Here is a 16,945-nt window from a genome sequence, read left to right as displayed (position 1 = left end):
TATATATACTATTATACTTATCTAATAATTATAACTCATGCGACAAAATAAATCTTAAATATACTCAACAAAAACTATAATGCTTAATCGCTAGATAAATATATCGTATCCTTTTTAATAGGAACAGTGTCAACAACAATATCAACTGAAATGTAACTATCAAAGCATAACTTATAGGTTAAAATGTGTGTTCTGATATCTAAAATATTGTTTGATAAATCTTTTAGAAAACAAAACACTTAAGCCACAATACAATAGATTCTATAGTTTGTATAGGTTACAAACAAATTACTTAATGACAATTTTGACTTTCGAGGATCATGAAAAATGTTGATTTTATATTTTTAATTCTAAGGTTATAAATATAATATCTATTAGCTGATATATACAAGAAAATACGTTAGTTTAACAAAGCTTGGAATCACGATGTATTAGCATTAATAATAAAGTTAACTTTCAAAGAACAACTTAATGATGTGCAGGGTCTTTATACTCCGATTTAAGTTTAAAATATATGCGTTTGCATATGTCAACTTATACAACTGTACATAGAATCAGTCACATAATAAAATTTTGATTTTTTTCATATTGAATACCTAGCTTTAACAACACTTTTTGGTTTTCAAAATGTTTAACAACGTTTTGATTTAATGATTTAAAATATTTTACAATTTGATGTCTAATATCAATATTGTCTTTCAATTTATATATTAAATATATTATAAAGTTCGAACATGCACTTTAGAAAAAACATAAAGTCTATATAGTATTATAACCGGTTACATTTGTAAAAAGTTGTATTTTTACTGTTATGGTTATTTATATAGAAACGTCTTGAAACTTGAAGTGTTTAGTACGAACTTTGAACTGAATGGTGATTTACAAAACAATTACGCCCGCATATTAAAAAAACACTGTTTCTTAAAAAGCCTTTTTCTATTTTTGATTTTTAAATTTAATTATAAAACCAGTCAATTCTTATATTTCCGTTTAAATAACAACCTATATTATGACGTTATTATTTTTTTAGAGGTGCATAATATTATATTATATTAATTATGCAGAGTTCAAATTTCCCAAATAACAACTTCAAAGTATATATATTTTATTTTATAATATGTTATACGTTTAAAAACCAAAACATAGATATTTTAAACTCTCATTCAAGATTTTTCTTATATAGAAAATAAATATGTTCAATATTTTACATAAAATAGAACAAAATAACAATTACATTAACAATTCATTTAGACAATTGATTGAAAAGAAACATTTCTTTAATTATTATATTTTTATTATATTGGACAGTTTGTGGAAATTTAAAAATAAATTAAACAAGTTAAAAATTCAATCCTACAACAAATATAAGGGGAAGTACACATTTTTTTAAACAATAATATATAATTATACAAATAACAAATAATTCATATAGATTCTTTATTTTATCATTATGATTATTATTTTCATAAAATAAGACATTTTATCCCGGAGGCCAAAAAAGTAATGAAAAATGTATTATAAGAAACGAAACCAAAAGAAAATAAAAAGATAAAAAGAGACGAACTTCGAGCCTTTCGAGTTTTGACGCTTGTATGGTGTTAGTTCATACAAGTATGTTCGGTAGACATACAATATTGTTATACCACTTATACGTGTGTGTATGCTCTTAACGTCCACTCGTTTAATAAACATCACGAAAATGGCATTAGATAATAATAAGAGATGATTTATTGGATGAAATCAGTGGCGGTGGTGGACGAGTATGTACGAAGGGCAAAGGATGAGGAACGCATTCCACGGAAAGTGGAAGACGGACGGACGGGAGATGATGAGAAAAAACCTCCTCCATTAGATGTATCTGCGTTGTTATTGGTTTATAATTCATGGTACACGAGGAGCACTTACGTGGGCCCACGGCTTCCAATAAATGAATATAAATCACGGTTAAGTGTAGCCCGGGAAAGAGGCTCTTTAATCCGACGGTTTTACGATGGCGTCGGTACCATACTGTATTATATAACCTAGAAAATATGCCCCTATTCAACCCCCACCCCCTCTATACACACACACACACCACTGTACCCCTTTTTCAATAGGGCTCAATGCTTGTGTATGTGAGAGTGTTTGTGTAAATAGGGTTTTCAACCGTGTCGTGATATAAGGTGCAAATTCCACTAGGTTATACCTATACAATACGAAAAACGACCCTCTCCTAACTATAATAAGTGTATACGCGTATACACCAGAAATTCTAATATATGAGTAGATACTTTATACGTACATAGTCAGGCACGCGGTGTTAGATAAAAGGGTTGCTGAACCCAGCGGATACAGCGACGATGATCAGGTTTTGTTTTTGCCGTATTGCTTTAAAATGGGTTAAATGTTTCCGATTATTGACATACAGCTGATGTGTACACGTTTGTTACTTGACCAGTACAAAAACTGCGTAAGTACTAGAATTATTATTTTTGTATTGATATAAAATTAAACTTTGAATTTTAACAAACTAAATTTATTTTCTGATTCCACATTTTTAGATTTTGAGCTGATAGATTTTAACCTATGAGTGTCATGGTTTAACAGTGATTTGTGTTTTTTCATGTCTGCTTACACGTTTTATAGTAGAAAAAATTTTCGGATCTACAATTTTGGGCTTGGTTTCTAGTAGAGATTTGGATGTTGTTGGTACTTTCGGGAGGTCAAAATATAAAATTTCCAGTCATTTTCAAAATAAATTCGGTAAAAAGAGAAAATAAAAATAAGGAATTTTTACCCTCAAATTCATTTTTAACAAAACTGAAATCGTTAATTTGTTGTGATTTAAAAACGAATAACTGTAGGCACTGATCAATCAATTATAAATATTTTAAAATCGAATATAATATTTTTGTATGCAATGATTTTACACTAATTAAAATTTAAAATATCCATTAGTGACCATTTCAGTGACCTATTCAATACTTGACACCTATACAACGGAGAGCGACACTCCTGTTTTTTTTTTTTGTTGTTGCTATTTGAGATGTTTTTTTTAATATTGTACCCGTAGGTACTACGTAAGTAATTATAACATGAATAATTATGTTACATCCGATTTTCTATTTTCTTTAATTTATCATCAGTTTTACTGTTTTCTATTTCTGGGATTTTACCCAATTAAGTTACAACTAGATATTATTCGAACGTGTCTATTATAAATATTGGTATATTCGTTGATAGAAAGGTCAATGGTGGTTTTGTGTTTAGATTGTCTAAAATAGTTTTGACACCGTCATCGTCGTGAGTGACGTTGCTATAATAATCACAGTATAATGTACCTATATGGTTATACTGAGGTTGTATAGTTACCATAGTTACGAAACATGGTTATCACGATCATTATGTGTTATTTACAGATGAAAATTAATATGGCACATTATAATACAATGCTGTATTCCTATGTGATTCCCCTCGATATCCAATAGTTCATGTATAGGAATTCATAGTTGTGACTATCAATCATTTAGGAGTGGACAAGTATGTGAATTATTATTATCTAACATGAGATTTTGGTTTAATGCACCTACTATATTTAGTATATATATTTCATATTTGTTGAGAAAATAATATGATGTATAATATAAAATTAGTATAATGTCATAAATTGAAAAAAAATATTCAGCATGGCAAAACATAAACTGATAGTATTATGCATTTATTGAACGATACTTAATGATAACTTACTTTAATGTTTTATAGTGCATATAAAATACGTTTTAGTAGGTGGCTTAAAATTAAGCTATTGAAATAACGAATATAATATAAAAAGAAAATAATTTGTATATAAACTCCTTAGAAGCTACAGTGCTGCACATAATATTATATTAACAAAATAATGTGAAATTTGAGATTGATCTTAATAGGTAATAATGGTACATCGACTATAGTTGAAGTTATTTCACAAATTCAAATCACGACTGTATTTTTTTTTAATCTTATAAACTACAGTCATATAAAATAATTGGTTAACAGTTAATTATAATTTTTAAATTAATTTTAAACTACTATTCAATACATTAAGCGTGAACATAATATATTTTTATATAGTACAACAATTTAAGAAATCTACAAATCGCTTCGCTCAGAATCTAAAACTCTTATCAAACAAAATTTGAATTATATCCTAGGCCCTAGCCTTCTTTTGTATTTAATATTTAAGACACTATAATACACTTCGTTATTTAATTATTTTTAGAAAATACCTAGGTAAATAAAATATTCAAATAATCATATTAATATATTCCACAGTAGGTATAGGTTAGGCTACACACATCATTGTAAAATCAATACATTCATCGCTTCGCTCAGAATCTAAAATTCTTAACTTCTATGTGAAAAAAAATAACGATAGTTACTATAATGTTTAAGCACTGAACTTTAATATTTACTGTTATAGTAATTATTGTTATTATTGTTGTATTATACATTGATGGTAAATACTCTAAATATATTAATAATGTTGCATTAAAAACTCTCTTATTATTGATCTATCTACGAATATGTTTACCTAACCTATTCTATATTTGTTTATTTAATTGTAGATATATTTAAAAATATGAGATGATTGCGTATTTAAATAGTATCAGTTCTAATAAGACAAGAATACTTCAAGCAAGTGTGAGTTTCCTTCTAACATTTAAAAAAATGTAAATGTGTTTACTTTAACTTATGAGTCGGTCACATTATCTATCTTCATCATTATTTTCACACATAAACTAAAAATGGGGCATAATTTATTAGTTGGTAGTACCTACATATTATAAATTGTGCATATTCATTTTTTTTACAAATCAGTGAGCACAAGCAGATTTGATTTACGTAGCGTTAAAATAAAATTAGGTAATCTGATCTTCAAGAATAATGAATTTGGATAATCGCAGTGCAGTAAATACCAGAGTTTGAAAATATGTTTTGTTTTAGTTTTAAAAATATTAAAAGAATTTAAAATAATTACTTGCACAATATTGTAGCAATAATTTTCGATGAATAATATCATAGGTATAGGACATAATATAATCAACATATTATTATAATAATTGTAAAGTACATATTATTTTTACCTTTAGGCTTTGTACCCTTATCATAGTGTATTCGTATATATTATAGTAGGTAGGCACCTTGTCAATAAAATAAGGTTTATTGAGTTTGAAAATTTCAATATTTACATAAATTATAAATATACCTATTGTAATATAATAATAATAATTTATACATGTAAATAGGAAGTACTTACACAGGGTGTGGTTTTTCTATATTTTAAACATTAAAACTTTTAACACCTGCGATTAAACTAAGAGCTTACTGGTTTTACGTAGGTGCATGACGATGTCGAAGTAAACAAAAGGACAATACAGACTAAAAATGCTCAGCATGCAGGGCAATACAAAGCAATTTAAAGTGGCATTGTTTACTGAATATTTACGTCGGTACTCATCGATAATAGGTCTTTGAACGGTTTTGGTCTTGGTTTTTGAAAATAGACAATATGATGATATAATATCATCCGAGATCAACATGTAGTGATATAATGCATTTCGAATAACATATAGTAATGTTCTAGATGGTACTTGAATAAATTATAAACATTTAAAAGAGAAATATGAGTTATCAATTTAGTAAACTATCAATGGTCTGTTCTCTAAATGTATAATATGATAAACAATAAAGATAGAAAATACGAGGGATAAAAATAAATTATAAAAGTAGTTTGGTACTTGTGAGAGGTACTAAAGATGAGAAGGGACTTAGAAGTAAAATTAAATGATTGTACGGTTATAGTAAGAAAATCAATTTGGTTTGACAACGGACAATAAACGAAATTTAAAATTATCATGCACCTACGTTCAGCCGTTGCTGTCCATTCCAATTATTTTGGAAACAATAGAATAATCTTTAAGTGCGTGGGGATACATAAAAAAAAACCAGGAAAACATTTAAAAAATGCAGAACACGTTGAAGTCGGCAAGGGTCAATGCAAGCTTTAAAATAATCCTAAATAAAAAATGCATATTCCATGAAGAAAAATAATTGTTGATATTTCCTAAACCTTGGTAAAATAAACAAACCTTTACTTAAATTATAATTTATAACAAAATTAACGGTGAAACAAATAGAAGATTTTAGTTTTTTAATATATTATGTATAGGTTCCTGCTATATTTTAGTTTTCAACTTTCATCAGACACGATCAGTTTTACAAATGTTCAATTAACAAAGAGAGTTGAAATTAGCACCCGTTATACAGTAAAGTTCCTCCAAGATAAATTGACTAAAACTAAATGTCTAAATTATAGCACTAAGAAACTGACGCGAAACATTACGGGGAGGTACATATGGCATAATTTAAGAAGATATTGTAATATGTATACACTATTATGACGCGACAGCAGTTTCAAGACAACGAGTCATTGTATTCATTGTATGGTAGAGTAAAATCATAAATTTTGATTTTAGCTGTTATTAATTATTTTATGGATACAAACTTTCATACTATAAATGTGACTAATGTACATTGTACAGTGCGTATTTAAACGTCTATTGTTAACCACACCACACACGGTACTATACGTTGTTTGTTGTATCTTAAATAGTTAAATGTGTATACCAATACATTAAAGATCCAAATTAGAATTTAATTTCATAAGCCCATCGCCAAAAATGTTTTTGAACCTTAGTAAAATGCATCATTACGTTTATACGACATAATAAAGGATAAAGGTTAAATTACATAAAAAGTTTAAATAAAAAAAGGAAGCTATAAATAATACACAGGAAGTATTTTATTAACTTATTTATTATTAATTTTTTTTCTTATGAACAAGTTATAAGCCTACACAGAAAAGTTATGGGGTTATAGTATACTTCACGGACATTTTTTATACAAAAACTTATATTTTATACATACGAGTTTTATGCATAACAATTAATTGAGTACCTACAAGTTAATTTTGTTCACAGTATAAAGTGATCTTGAAGCGATTTAATGTGTTTTGTTTGATCAAATTAAACCATCAAATTAGAAATAATGCAAAACGTAGACCAGACAAATACTAGTAATCTCGTTTCACAAAATAAGATAATTTCATAGTAATATTTGATTAAAGGTTTCCATAAACTTTATGAACACTTATTTTACAGATGAATTTAGAAAAATTGAAGTTATATTTTTTATTGCTTTAGTTTGTTTTGTATAAATTGTATAAATTATGTGATTATGTTTACAGATTACTAAGTCTATGCTGATACTATAACATTATAAAATAAATAACTTGAAATAACTAATTGTATTATTGGGGAACAAATGTTTGTATTTTAAATGTTTTTCATAATTCATGCATATTCAGAATGGTTAAATATTTAAAACCTTTATATATCATGCAATATTCATCTGTTAATACAGAATTTTTCTTATTTTATACATTTTACATTGTAATTTCAGATATAGAACGTCATTCTTAACTTAATATTTTAATGATCTAATTATGTATAGCAGTCAAAATAATTTTTAACTTTAATCATAATTCGAGTAAAAATAAAAACAAGTAGAATCTAGTCTACTTAAAAACTTATAAAAACACGAGTACACGGAATTCGAATCAGTATTTAAAAATAAAAAATCCCGAAAAAATGTCACTGTTAAAAATTAACTACTATCTATAAATAGGTACCCATTATATTTTAAATACAATTTATCATTCATGAACATATAAAACCCTTTATAAAAAAAAATACAATTAATATTTACTTTATTAAATGTTTTTATGGCAAAGTAAATTATCATCAATGTGACGTTGATATCAGAGTACTTTTTAATTCGAATCAAACAAACATGTTAACAAATATAAATAACCATTTAGTATTTTTGAACGAACAACATCCATTTGTACACGATTTATTGATTACTGTAGTAGTAATTATAGTAGCCTGATTAATAATAAAGATAATGTTTGTTTTATTTTATTTTTTATGAGGATAGTAGTTAAATAACTATAGGTACTAAAATGTCAACTGTGTTCCTATTCAAAAGCGTTGTGGTTAAAATACAAAATTTCTAACGTAAAATTTACATAGAAATAATTGCATAAACAACATTTATTAATATAGGTATCTATTATCGTTTTTTTTAACTAAAACAAATAAATGTATAAATTAAATAATTTTTTTTTATATAATTTTTGATCAGTCATACTCGTTTATTCAAGTATTACCTATCAATGTTATATATTTTTTTTCACTTTAATTTCCTTTAGTTCAAATAGTTTATAATTAATAGTCTCACCAACATACACTCATCGCATAGCATAGCCAAAATAACGAGCTATACTCATCAGCCTTGTTATTATAAGTAAAATATGGACGTAATGCGTATAATATAATAAAGCATTTAACGTCACGACTGAATACCGTCGGTGTAGCGGAGCTTTGTCCGGCGGCATTTATTACGTTATTTGCAAAGGTCTATCCCTTGTTGCTCGTAGTCTCCAGTTTCAAATGCCATAATGCCATGTGGCGACGGTCACGACTAATTTATCGGCAGTTTAAAACATTCACGTTATAAAAAGAGAGAGAGGCCGAGCGAGAGAGAGGCATAATGTGAGAGGGTGATAAAGGGAGGAGAGGACAATATTTTGGGATCACGTAATTTATATGCCTATCACGAATAACTAGTATACATTCCACTCCATAACAACGACAACGATGACGATAATGATAATGACAATGGTTACCGTTGATGATTATGATTGTAATAATAATAATATGGAAGATACACGTCGATATTGTTGTAATAATAATACTTATAATGAGTATAGTACGTGTAGTAAGGATAATAAACTAATGTTTTGACTTACCGTCCTGGTTCCTTTTTTGTTTCAACGACAACAACACCTGAAACAATAACAGAAAAATGTCTTATAACTGAATTTGTTTTAAGATAATATGCAGGTAATAATAAAAATTAATTAATTTGATGTAAATTACATGTATTTATAATACACAGGATACATATTATTATTATTGTAGTTCGACGATGAACGATTAATTATGTATTGGCTTATTGCTTTTATAAAAATTAAAAAGACACAAATATATATGTAATTATGTATAACATTTTAAATGGCATAATTATTAATTAATATCATTTTTGATTTATTACATCCGCTCGTTTAAGGGGATTGTACCTATATGCTAACCAATAATTACATATTCAAACAAGCCAAAAAATTGTTTAACTTGTCAACTTAATTTTTGGCACATTCTTAAAGTTTTAGTGCTTTTTGTACATTAGCAATACAAAGTCATCGCAGTTAATTTTCTGAATAAAGTATTTAAATCATTCTCAGACTGTAGAATTATTAATTTTATTTATTTTAGTCATACAAATTTGTTTTCCAAAAACAAAAACACCCATATAAAAGACAGAAATGGTTGTATTTTTTATTCACATCGATGTATTCAAGATATTGATTTTTAAGATAAAAAGAATTCATATTTATATAATAATATTTCATATATATTAAATTTACAAAAATTGAATAATGCAGGAATTTCATTTATTAAGTATAATAATCAGGTACAATCATACATCTTATGAAGTAAATAGTTAATTCGTTCCAAAATATACATTTGTATATTCGATTTTTATTTATATTCATAAATCTTAGAATAAATAAATAAACTCATAAATATTATAATATCTCAAGAGAATGCTACATCAGAAAGTGTTGCCTCAGTCTTACAAATATACAACATAGCAAAAACTGTTTTACGCGGGACAATTTTACTCCCTCTGTAATTATTGTAGAATTACCAAAATTCCACAACGCATAGGAAAGAACTTTATATGCGATGTAGATTTTTTATTATTAGGATGACATAAATACAATTCAAGTCATCAGTTTAAGAACATTAGGTTAGGTTTTTTTACACACGCTGGAGTAGCGTCCTCTGGGTAAGACACAAATATGAATTTTTTTAAATATAATATGCAGAGTATTAGAGTAACAAACTGTAATAAGTAATATAATGGATGTTTCTTACCGATTGAAATTACTATTTTACTAAGCATATGGTAAATCAATATATTTCTGAACTTCACTCTGTATGAAAGTAAATTTTTTTCCGAAACAAATTATGATATCGTTTGGAGGAAGTTTTGTAGGTATTTTATTTTTACAAACCGATCGCCAGTTTTAAACAATGCATTCAAAACGCGTATAAAATAATTATGAGTTGTTAAATGTCGTCACTCGTCAGCGCGTTAAGGGTTGTCATGTAGGCCGGAGAAATTCTCACTGGGATGGAATTGATAAAAAAAATATATATATAAAGGTAAAATATGTGTTCAGGTACGTCAAAGCAATCGTTAGCCGAGAGAAAAAAGGAGAATTTTATTTTTACGGCTGTTAAACACATACACAACACATACGTTTGGCCTAGTGCATTGGGCTGTTGGGGGGGGGGGGATGCTCAGATGGGGGTAGAAACCGATCAGCCATGATGTTTATTCAAACGAACGTTTCCTGCTTTATCCTTGTGTAAAAATACAGTGCTTGTTTTCTCTCTACTGTATTATGCTCAAGTAGTATATTATACATATACAGTATTCACGCATACACTTGTGTGCACATACTCACGCCCAAGTTCTTCGAAAATAATTTAAAAGGCACTGTTTTGTGACAACTACGTAATTGACTCTCCGTCTCGAGAATCCTGGCAATACATGCACGGTCCACTAGTTCAACAAAATGCGTTCGCGAGAAGTGAAACATGATTTGGATGGACGCCTAACGGATGGAACTTTGCTGCTTTTTCGCTCAAATAATACACTATTTGAACGACTACCCCGTCCGCTTGGATAGTAGACTCTCCTAGGTCGGTCGAGTTCAAGAACATAAATCACTGGAGACGATACTATATACTTAATACGCACACACGCGTATTACACCCATTATTATACTTGTATAAATCGAGTTAAAACTCATTGAACCGAAACAAGGCTATCACTGATAACAAAAAAAGGTTTGTGTATTCGATTCATTTTGAAACGATTACATAATATCATTCTGATATTGTTTGTTTTTTTGTGAACTGCAAAAACAGAATAAATAGATACAAATTCATCATTGTATTATATACAATATACATAGGTATAATATTATACCTATATATAACCATACAGACACCTATATTATCACCGTACATCAAAAGAGATAAACCAAACCAAATAGGTAGATACTTCATTTTTCAACAATAATATTATATAATTGGAATACATTTTTTTACCAAAGTGATAATAAATTAATGAATTTGATGTATAATGATAATTTATAAATAAGGTACCAATATAAAGTCAATATTTTGTTGAATTGTTCAAAAACTAAATTTATTTTTTATAATATTATATGTAGTAGGTAGGTATCTATTATACGTTTAATTTTAATCCAAAGCTTTGGTTTTCAATTTAAATAACTAAACAACCTTTCAACACTTCAATTATATAATGTCAATGATACTAAAATTGAATAAACAATAAAATTAAATACAGATTTTGGTTATGAATATAATTTTTTTAAATTATTTACAAGTATATAGTTAATAAGTTTAATAAATATGAAAGAATACAACACAATATTTATATACACACCTAAAACTCTTCAACAGTGTGTGTTCAGCAACCGGAATGATCAACACAAATGCTTTTTATGTTTATTTGTCTTTACGTATAATACAATATGTAGTATATATTAACTGATTATGCCTTTGATTACCGTAAGAGCCAAGAGGTGCATGAAAAATTGCATTAATTATAATTTTATTAATAATATCAACAACTATCAGAGTCACTCAACATTTATAGAAGTAGTTATTTTATGATAGGTAAGAATATAATACTATTGAGTATATTATAATATTTATATAGTCAATGATAATACAGTTAATATATTTATATAATCTATCGTAAAATTGAGGGAAAATGTAAAAACAGTATTATAAAGAAATAACAAATTTTTTTAACATAGACATTTTCACAATATGGTTGGGATAACAGAACATTAATTGTTGAGATTTTATTATTTTTCTTGAACTATTTACTGTGTAATGAAATACATCTTGAATAAAAAACTTATATTTTAAAAACGAAAACAAAAATTGTTATAATATTGATACTTAACGCTGACCTTCATAGCTTTTATAAAAAATTGTAAGAAACTACAATTTTAAATTTAAGTTTTTTTAAATAAAAGTTAAGTCAAGTTACTATGAAATATTTTATACTTAAATTTAGATAGACAATATTTTACATTAAAACTTTTTATGTGAGAAGAAACTATAATTTTTAAATTGGTAACAAATAATTAAGTCCATAGATTATTGAAACTCGTAATCGTATTATATATAAACACATATAATATATTTTATTTTTCATAGGTAATAAGTGTGAATATAATATTATTTATTCTTGGTGACACATATTTACTATAATTTATTGTTTTCTAAAACAAAACATATGGGTACATTAGAAAATAGAAATATTAAATTATATAATACGTTTTGATCAAGAAAATGCGCCATACACTTGATTGGACGTGCATAATCAGTTATACGGAACTACAACACAATTATTAAATGCGAGATAATGTTTGAAAATCAAAACAAATTTAGTTTTTCAAATGATTCAAATGTGAATAATAATTCGTCGTTGAATAGATAGTTGGAGGAAATATTACAAAAATATGTATAAATAATGATCAGTCATTCCTGACGTTGAAATTTCATAACATTAAAAAGTTCGAACAATGAAATGTGTTTTGACATAAAGTTTTTTCGTGTTTTAAAAAATTGCACGCTTATGTAGATGCGCATAAAAATCTGTAAGGTAGGCGGAGTATGATGTAATTTCATATGGCGTTGAACCAACGCAAGGGCAGCGTACTGTATGATCATAATAGCACATCACACTTACAAAAGCGTATAACACATATATAAGTATGTAAATGTATGTATGACGTACGTTGTGTATATTATGTACCGAGGGTTACATTGAACTCTATTAATCTGGATTAACTCTGTCTACAAAAGCATTCGCTCCTCGGTCGCCATCGCCTCTCGCACGGTTTTCACTATACACGCGTACGTCACTTTCCTCTCCATCCTTCGTCCATCTATCCGTTTGTCCATCGCACCACGCCGACAACGAAAACTGCGTCGTTACAATATAACTAGTAACACCCATATACCTAGTATGTGTTTTAGTTACATTTAATCTCCTACGCCGTTGATCGCGCATACACATTTAACACGAACAAAAAAAAAACGGGGGGGGGGATTAGGCCCTTTATTTAGTATAATACGTACAGTTAATAGTGAGTCAATGGCATTAGGAAAAATCTCGACTACGATAATATACTATTTCAGTGTACAGCGCATATTATGCGTTTGCATATAGCTATAATGTGACGTGTATCGCACTGTCGTCCTGCGACAATATACTTCGATTAACAGGACGATAGAATTCACTCCTCGCTCACCACTTCTCACATGGTTTTCACTGTATACGCACATGTCACTTTTCTCTCCATCTATTTGTTCATCGTGCCACGCTGATGACGAAGACTGCGTACCTAGTTACAATATAACAAGTAACACCCATATACCTAATAAGTATTTTAGTTGCATGTAATCTCCTACACTGTGGCTCACGCAAACACGTTTAGGGCAACGAAAAGAAAACGGGAGGATTAGGACCTTAATGCATTATATTATAATACGTACAGTTAATAGTGAGTCAAAGGCATTAGGACAAATCTCAACTATGGTAATATACTACAGTGTACAGAGCATATTACGCTTTTACATGTAACTGTGCAGGGGAGGAAGTGAGTATAATATTATGACGTATATCGCACTGTCGTCCTGTTCCTATATACTTCGATGTTATACAGGACGAACAAGAGGTGGGCGGACGACAAGCGTGGGGGACAGTCAATCAAACGTCATAGACCTTTGTGAATGTGTGAGTTTTATGCGATACACACGCTCGTACACATACGCACTATATACTGATCGATATTGTATACATATATTGTACGAAAACCAAAGGGTCGAGTCTAAAGCCCCCATCTCTCTGATCCTGCCCGTCGTCATCCCCCAGGTCGCGTTTTGACACGAACATTCCATTATCTCGGTCAACATTGCCAAATACCACATATACAGCTTCGTCCATTCGATGCGGCGGTGGCCACCGCCGCTGCGGAGATTTATTCCCCCGGGGGCGCACCTCTCCCACGACACCGAGGAGTCGCTCTCCCCTGTGTTATTACTTAAATTTTGATATCAGGTCTCTTCTAAAATAATTTGTTCTATAAATATATTATATATAATGTATAATGTATATAACGTTTAAATGAAGGTACATAATATTATTGAACGTGGATGGGCCAATAGCGGAGTCATGAACTCATATTTATCTGAGAATACAAAAGTCAAAACCAAACGACTACAAAAATGACTCAACGACCATTTTCTATCTGTGAGGGTGAAGTTAACCGATGAAAAATGTATGGAATTTATTAATTATTAATGTATTTTGTTAATTATATTTGTATGTTCAAAATTCAAATCGATAGCTCCTCAAAAGTATTATTTTTTCAAGTGTAAAAAATTATTGATATTCTCTCCCCCACTCCACCCTGTACATTATACTTGACCTACTGTAATATATATATGTATAGTAAACATTCATCTGTATGTCAGTGATTTGATTTATGTGATTTCCATGGTATTTTTTACAAAAGTTTTTGGTCAACCGGGAACAAGTAATACACTGTAGTGATATATACTGCCCGGATTTCATGTCAACCCCATTGAACTCAGAAATAATGGTACAATCGATATATATATATATATATATATATATAAAACGTAGTATTTAATTAACCGCTATTTTAGACGTTAAGCATTAGAAATAATAAAATTTAATTTTTCAAATAAAGATTTAAGTAAACCAATTTTGAGAAAAACCATTATAGTAGGTACCTACAACTTGTATAATATACATAATGTATAATTATGTTATAATTGAATATTATAAAAATAAAAACTTTAAAATGAACAGAGTATCAAGTACATTATAAATATTTTACCTACTATAATAATAAATATTATAATTTTTTGGTTTTGTTTTTAAATGGATATGTTTAAACTTGCAGGTCACCACGATCCAATTATATCTCACTTGGTTTTTGCTAATATTTCATTTTCTATCTGTCATAGAAACATAAAGTTATGTTTTTTACTATAACATATACTTTCCAAATTTATAAGAAAACATTATCATTGTTAAAAAATGTGGTGAAGAACATATTACTGTGGATAATAAAACTGATTTATGTTCTTCAAATACTAAGTTACAACATTTTTGTTAAATTTATTGATGGATACTTATTACTTAACCTTTTTATTTGTTTTTAAATATGTTTAAATTGAATATCGTATAATATAATATTATATCATACCTACTCTACCAAGTTAAAATTTACAAAATACCGACAGTTAAAAATTTTTCATTCCAATTGTTTTTTAATGCCTAAAATCTTGGAATGGTAATAAACTATAACAAAGAAAATGGGATTTACATATATAATATGTATTATATTGTACATAACATGCCAGATATAAAAAACGAGGAACAAAACCATTGGTGTTTAGGAAAAGAAGATCTGACGAACAGAGTAATTCAAATGTCAAAAAAAGAACGCAATATGAATCCGAGTATACTATAATTGTAGAGTAAGAGAATAATAGGTGACAAAGGATTGATTTTTCATAACAGATTTTTAGGCGGTTCGTGCGCAAAATCTGTGAAACTTGTCATTTTTCAATATAGGTAGTCTTCTCCTAAAGACTCCACAAATATTTTTTCTTTACTTTACTAATGATCTCTGAAGAAAAAAGATATTTCTAACACAGCTTTTTTATGTTTTTCTTTTAACCAACGCAACGTGACGTTATTATTTCGGTTGGTAAAACGCGTGCGACGAAATTCAATTTTTATCTTCTAACAATATGCAAACAATTTACCAAGTAAGAACGCTTTAATACTACGAGAATGAAAATAATGTCATCACACAAACGCATACACGTAGGTACATACCATATTATAATATAATATGAGTAAATATAATATAGGCAATAGTGTTTATTTATGTTGTTATGATTTTGAGGGATGTAGTGACTTGATGGCGGAGAAGCGGATGAAATAATGTAAAACAAATAAAACAAATCGTCATCGAGGTTTGAATAGTAGCTTTGTGTTATTACTATCATTATTGAATTTATATATTTTAAGGGTTAGGAGCAGCCTATGAGGTATACATTTTAAGAAAAAATACCCCATTCATATGTCTTGATGTCTGTACTGTTGAAAATTTCCCTCGCTGTTGTTTCACATACACTTTTCGTCAGTGATGTGAGTGTATGAGTGTGTATATATGAGAAACAGAAACTTTTATTTGATTTCGACGGAGAAATGGAAAAAGTTTACCCCCTTGAAGAGCTAGCGGGGTAGGAAAATACCTAACACGCAATTTCGTGTTATTATTTTTTTGTCTACTACTACTACTACTACTACTACTACTACTACGACCACTACTACAACTATACTATTACTACAACAGCAGCCACAGTGACAACGGGGGAAAAAATCACCCCCTCCAGTACAAATATTTACAAAGTACGATTTTTCAGTTATATGGGATTGGGTTGGTACACGGTAAGGGAAGAGATAGATGTGCGGGTGGACCGAGCCGTTGATTGTCGTGGTGAAGCATACTGCAGACTGTTTCCACGTATAATTCTCCGGCAGGTTTTTACAACTGCTGTTGGTGGGCGATAAAAAACTAATT

At 28.6% G+C, this 16,945-nt stretch overlaps 1 protein-coding gene across 2 annotated transcripts in view; it reads right to left on the bottom strand.

Annotated features, from left to right (window-relative positions):
- LOC132941481 (semaphorin-2A-like) overlaps positions 1-16,945 on the bottom strand; it is a 383,061-nt gene that overhangs the window by 197,131 nt on the left and 168,985 nt on the right. For both annotated transcript variants that reach the window (XM_061009566.1, XM_061009567.1), the window contains one exon: positions 8,891-8,927. The gene's annotated coding sequence lies outside the window, so the exon portion shown is untranslated. The remainder of the gene's footprint in view (positions 1-8,890; positions 8,928-16,945) is intronic.

This window comes from Metopolophium dirhodum, chromosome 3, assembly GCF_019925205.1.
Source record: "Metopolophium dirhodum isolate CAU chromosome 3, ASM1992520v1, whole genome shotgun sequence".
Lineage (NCBI taxonomy): Eukaryota > Metazoa > Arthropoda > Insecta > Hemiptera > Aphididae > Metopolophium > Metopolophium dirhodum.
This window is presented reverse-complemented; position numbering and strand designations above follow the sequence as displayed.